Source organism: Aulonocara sp. 'chitande type north' Nkhata Bay, linkage group LG6 (assembly GCF_057382095.1).
Source record: "Aulonocara sp. 'chitande type north' Nkhata Bay isolate Kocher_YH1m ecotype deep benthic linkage group LG6, A_spYH_male_GT1.1, whole genome shotgun sequence".
NCBI lineage: Eukaryota > Metazoa > Chordata > Actinopteri > Cichliformes > Cichlidae > Aulonocara > Aulonocara sp. 'chitande type north' Nkhata Bay.
This window is the reverse complement of record NC_141349.1, coordinates 26,146,645-26,152,644: the sequence shown is the minus strand read 5'-3', so window position 1 is coordinate 26,152,644 and position 6,000 is coordinate 26,146,645. Positions and strand designations below refer to the sequence as shown.

At 39.2% G+C, this 6,000-nt stretch overlaps 1 pseudogene; it reads right to left on the bottom strand.

The window, feature by feature from the left end:
* Positions 1-204: 204 nt before the first annotated feature.
* Positions 205-2,904, bottom strand: LOC147327911 (uncharacterized; annotated as a pseudogene).
* Positions 2,905-6,000: the final 3,096 nt, after the last annotated feature.

Sequence of the window (6,000 nt, the reverse complement as noted above, 5' to 3'; positions counted from 1 at the left end):
AGAACAACAACAACAAAAAGCTAGTAATTTTAACAATTTTTTTTTCATGTTGTCAAATCGTATATATTAGTTTTGTTCATGTCAGAGCAATTGTTAATATCTGTAAGTTAAAGATGGTAGGTTTTTATTTCCACTGTATAACAATAACCAGACATAAATATTTCTTTGTCATTTCTGTGGGAGGAAAAAACATAATTATTATTATTACATGGTGCAAGTGTTGATAGCAGAGATGCTGAAATCAGAAATCTGGGCTGTCCTCTTCTTCTTTGGTCTCTGTGATGCCTGACGGATTTCCAAAGGAGCATAATACACTTCGTCATCCTAAAATGTCATAATAATTTAGATGTATCACGAAGATGCCATTGCTACAACGCTCCACACCACCATCTCTCACCTGGAAGTGCAGGGCCGTTACGCCAGGCTGCTCTTTGTTGACTTTAGCTCTGCTTTCAATACGATACTCCCGGACAGACTAATAGATAAACTGCTGGAAATTGGACTTCCTTCCACCACCTGCCGCTGGATCAGAGACTTCCTCTCAGACCGTGTACAGAGAGTTAGAGTGGGGCCTCATCTTTCCTCAGCCCTCAGCCTCAACACCGGCTCTCCACAAGGCTGTGTACTGAGTCCCCTACTGTACACTCTGTACACACATGACTGTGTTAGTTCCCACCCAGACAACACAGTCATCAAGTTTGCAGATGATACCACTGTGGTGGGGCTCATCTCAGGGGGAGATGAGACTGCATACAGAGCTGAAGTTCAGAGGCTGTCAGATTGGTGTGCAGACAACAACCTGGACCTCAATACCACCAAAACAAAAGAACTGGTAGTTGACTTCAGAAGGAGGAAGTCCGAGCTGCAGCCTGTCAGCATCAACGGGGAGTGCGTGGAAAGGGTCTCCAGTTTCAAGTTTCTGGGTGTGCACATAGACACAGACCTCCAATGGAGCTCTAACACCTCTGCGGTCTTAAAGAAGGCCCAACAGCGTCTCCACTTTCTGAGAATCCTCAGAAAAATGGACCTGAAGAAGGAGCTGCTGACCGTCTTCTACCGCTGCTCCATTGAAAGTGTGCTGACATATTGCATCGGTGTGTGGTTCTCCAGCTGCACCACAGCACACAGAAAGGCACTCCAGAGGGTCATCAACATGGCCCAAAAAATCATTGGACATCCTCTTCCCTCCCTGAAGGACCTGTACAGCACTCGCTGTCTCAAGAGGGCACGCAGCATCCTACGGGACTGCACACACCCAGGACACCGGGTGTTTAAGCTGCTGCCGTCTGGCAGGAGGTTCAGGCTGCTGAGGTCCCGAACAAATAGACTCAAGGACAGCTTTTACAACAAGGCAATAGCCCTGATCAATGTAAATAGCTGACCTGACTGGATACCTCCCTGGACTTTTTAGGGGGAGGTAACAATGTTTAAAACGATAACAATAATATTTATATTTATAACAAGGTGCAATAATAATTAATGTGCAATAATAACAGTGTGCAATACACATACACTTATTCTTCTTTTTTATACTAAGTTAATATACTGTGTTGTGTTGTTTGTTACGTTGTGATGTGTCATATCGTGTCGTGTTGTGTTATATGTAGTGCCGACGTAGGACAGTTTTTCCAATTTCATTGTACTACTGTACTATGTATGACTGTGCAATGACAATAAAGAGTTATCTTATCTTATCTTATATACTTGTGTAATATGATAAATGTATTTTACTGTTCAATATCTTGATCATCATGACTACAGAAAATAAGTAGTAGCTGTAGTATACATATATCATATCACTGATGTGAAGACTGATGAAAGCCATTAATTACCTGATTTCTTGTAGTCTGGTCTCTTCTCTCATACTGTTTTTCATCAACTTGAGGTTCCTTAGCTACAGAAATAAACAACATGTAATTAAAATGAATATAAAATAAATATTAAAATATATCACAATATTAATTATGGTAATACATTAAAAGATACATTCATTTTAATCAGCCACTTTTCCCCCAGTTTTTTTTTCTTCCAAAAACTCAATTTAATAGTGATGGTCAAATGACCAGAGGAATAAAGTGATAAAAAGTAACTGGCTGGACAAAATGAAACATTGAGGAGTTACCTGTCTTCTGACAGTAATAAATCAAAAGGGAGGAGAGGAGAGATGAGAGGATAGCAAAAGCTTAACAGAGAGAATAGAAGAGCATCCAGCAAAGAGCACAGTCGGGCTGAGTCTCACGGTGATGAGGTTCACTGGAATCTGAATGAAAAAAAACCAACACACCAGATATCTAGAAATTGTGAAAATTTAGACACTGTGACATTACAGACGAACATGATTGATGTGCTCAGTTTCATCTTTAATTATAGGGATGGAACAAAAATCCAAGCATCTTACATCATGCATGCATGGGTTTCAATAGTGGAAATTCAGTTTCTCTTTCAATCCATAATCTTGCCGCCACTTTGACCATTAAACAAGTACGGGGTTATGTAAGACCTGATTTTCTTTCTGTGCTTAGTTTGTCAGATCCTTTAAACAATTCACAGAAAATGTATTAATGATACACAGATTACTTACAAAAGAAAATCCTCGTTGTGATGTTACCATATGTGCGTACATATCCAGGAGTAATTAGTTTCTTATCCGTAAGCGCAAGCTTTTCAGTTCCACAGTAGTAGAGACCCTCATTGGAATCAGTGATGTTTGTGATCAGCAGCTCGTAAGATTGAGAGGACTCATTCTTCGCCAGGTGAAAATCAGGGAATGGATTCAGAATGTTTCTGTAAGCAGCCCCATCATTTGAACTTTGGTCCCCATTTCCTATACCACACTATGTAAACTCCAACTGACGATTTACAATCACAGTGTAGAGTGATATTTTCTCCTGGTCTGATTGCCATCTCTATCAGTGAGTCATATCTGAGATCTTGACTGGAAGTTAAAGATCCTGGAGAAACCCCCCCCCCCCCCCCCCCCCCCCAAACAAAATTAAAGGTTGTTTGCATCTCCATGGCATTACAAAAATGAACATCAATAAAGATGGAATAAATGTGATTTACCTAAATGAACAATCAGAAATACATGCAGCCCGTCCATGTGTGATGATGATGACATCCTGGAGTTAGAAGGCAACACCATGACCTACTAACAGATGTCATGAGCCATGCAGATTTTTCCATTCAAGGAAATGTTAGTTGTGATTGGTTGCTGAGCGAAATTCTTTGTGGTTGCTTTCTATAGGCTTTTTAAGTTATCTTTTACTGATGTAAAAGATAACTTTCAAAAAACAAAAAAAGCGTAAACAAATTGCACATTCAAGTTTATAAGCCCTAGATTTCGTCCAGAGCTTTGATTTATTTCTTCATGTCTTCATTTCAGAAAAGATATTCATAATACAAAGAAGACTTTCTAGTTGTCCACAAGTTTTATTTAATTATATTTGGAACGCCTATGTGAAAGATTTTATAGTCCTAGCCCAATCTAAAACAAAAAAAACAAACAAACAAATAAACAAAAAAAATCTTTCTTCCCCAGTAAATTTGCATAGTGCAAAAGCAATCCAAATATGTTCTTCAAAGACCATGCAGTCGCTTAACTGACTTGACCCACCTGTAAATCGTAGCAGTTAGAAGTCAAGAAAATGAAGAAAGTGCCCATTAGAGGTTATATATTATTACCGTAATGTATGTTAATGTATGGTAATATATTAAGCAGAAAGTCAGGCAAAGTAAAATATTTATATAGAGACACAATACTGCTGTCTTTACTGGCGTAAGTTAATTACAAAGATGGAGCTTGATCAATCCTTTTAATTAAGGTCAAATCCAGTAACTAGTTTATATTAAAACCTGTACAAAGTCAGCATGTGATACAGAAACTGATTTTTATCAATAACACAGCCTGAAACACACATGCTTAATGATTATATGATTATATGCATGCCTTAGTGTGTACACCTGAAGTGGGAGCCACCTGGCTACACTCATAAAAGAGTTTAAATATTAAGTTTACATGTTAATAAATTCATGAATAAATGAGATACACTTTTACTGTAACCATATGAACAAATGGATTATTTTACTTACTCCCAGTAAGTGTGAAAGCATTGAGCAATTACATGATTGTCTCAGTGCACCAAATGCTCAAAACTAAAACTATAAAATCTCTTTTTTTCTCTCTATTTTTTTCTTTACAATCTATGCAGAGTGGGAAAGATGTAATTTTTGATTATGGCATGGTTCCCTTTGGGATACCCCTGTGAACAAAAGATTGTTAGGGGATGGTAGAGTTTCAATTTCAAGAAAGTACGGTATCTTGCATTGGTGCCACATTTACATACTGTGATCTTTCCAGAAAATACAGGGTTGTTATCTTTCAGTACATACACTTTCAAACTGTACTTTATTTGCACTAAATATCAAGTGATAAGTATTCATAAGTGTTTAAATAATAAATTGTCCATGAAAGTATTTGGGTGGATGCTAACAGAAGTGTGGGAAGCAGAGGCATCTGTTATGAAGTGGGTCCTCTACTGTGTGGAAGGTTGGTGGTTTGATCCCTTGTTGCTCCAGTCTGCATACCAAAAACCCTTGAAGAAGTTACTAACCTCAAGTTGCTCTCCTATTCATCTGTCGGAGTATGATTGGTAGACAGGAAGCCCTTAAGCATAGAAGAAAGTGAATGAGACATGTCATATAAAATGATTTGAGTGCTCTAGGACAGCGGTACCCAACCACCGGTCTGGGAGTCATTTGGTACCGGGTTGCGAGAGTTGAGACTCGGGTGTGAAATTTATGGTTTTCAGGGTTTTTACCAGTTTTTATCATTATTTATTTTTTATCCTTAACTCGCTTTCACTGGGTGTTTTCCTGTGTGTTATGAATAAATCTTCTTTTTTTTTGGTACCAGCACTGATTTTATTTTGTTGTATTTATCCACGACACCTTAAAGGCCGGTCTTTGGCGCAAAAAAGGTTGGCGAATAGGAGAGTAGAAAAGTAGAATAGAGTAGAGTAGAGCTCTAGGAGAGTAGATAAGTGGTTCAAGGTTCTTTATTTGTCACATGCATAGTTATACAAGTATAACACACAGTGAAATAACACACAGTGAAATGTAGCCTGACACGCTCCTCGACATGTGCAACAAAATTGGGGGGGGGGGGGGGGGGGGGGGTGTAGAGGAAGAACATATATATATATACATATACAGTGGGGCAAAAAAGTATTTAGTCAGCCACCGATTGTGCAGGTTCCCCCACTTAAAATGATGACAGAGGTCAGTAATTTGCACCAGAGGTACACTTCAACTGTGAGAGACAGAATGTGAAAAAAAAATCCATGAATCCACATGGTAGGATTTGTAAAGAATTTATTCGTAAATCAGGGTGGAAAATAAGTATTTGGTCAATAACAAAAATACAACTCAATACTTTATAACATAACCTTTGTTGGCAATAACAGAGGTCAAACGTTTACTATAGGTCTTTACCAGGTTTGCACACACAGTAGCTGGTATTTTGGCCCATTCCTCCATGCAGATCTTCTCGAGAGCAATGATGTTTTGGGGCTGTCGCCGAGCAACACGGACTTTCAACTCCCGCCACAGATTTTCTATGGGGTTGAGGTCTGGAGACTGGCTAGGCCACTCCAGGACTTTCAAATGCTTCTTACGGAGCCACTCCTTTGTTGCCCGGGCGGTGTGTTTTGGATCATTGTCATGTTGGAAGACCCAGCCTCGTTTCATCTTCAAAGTTCTCACTGATGGAAGGAGGTTTTGGCTCAAAATCTCACGATACATGGCCCCATTCATTCTGTCCTTAACACGGATCAGTCGTCCTGTCCCCTTGGCAGAAAAACAGCCCCATAGCATGATGTTTCCACCCCCATGCTTCACAGTAGGTATGGTGTTCTTGGGATGCAACTCAGTATTCTTCTTCCTCCAAACACGACGAGTTGAGTTTATACCAAAAAGTTCTACTTTGGTTTCATCTGACCACAT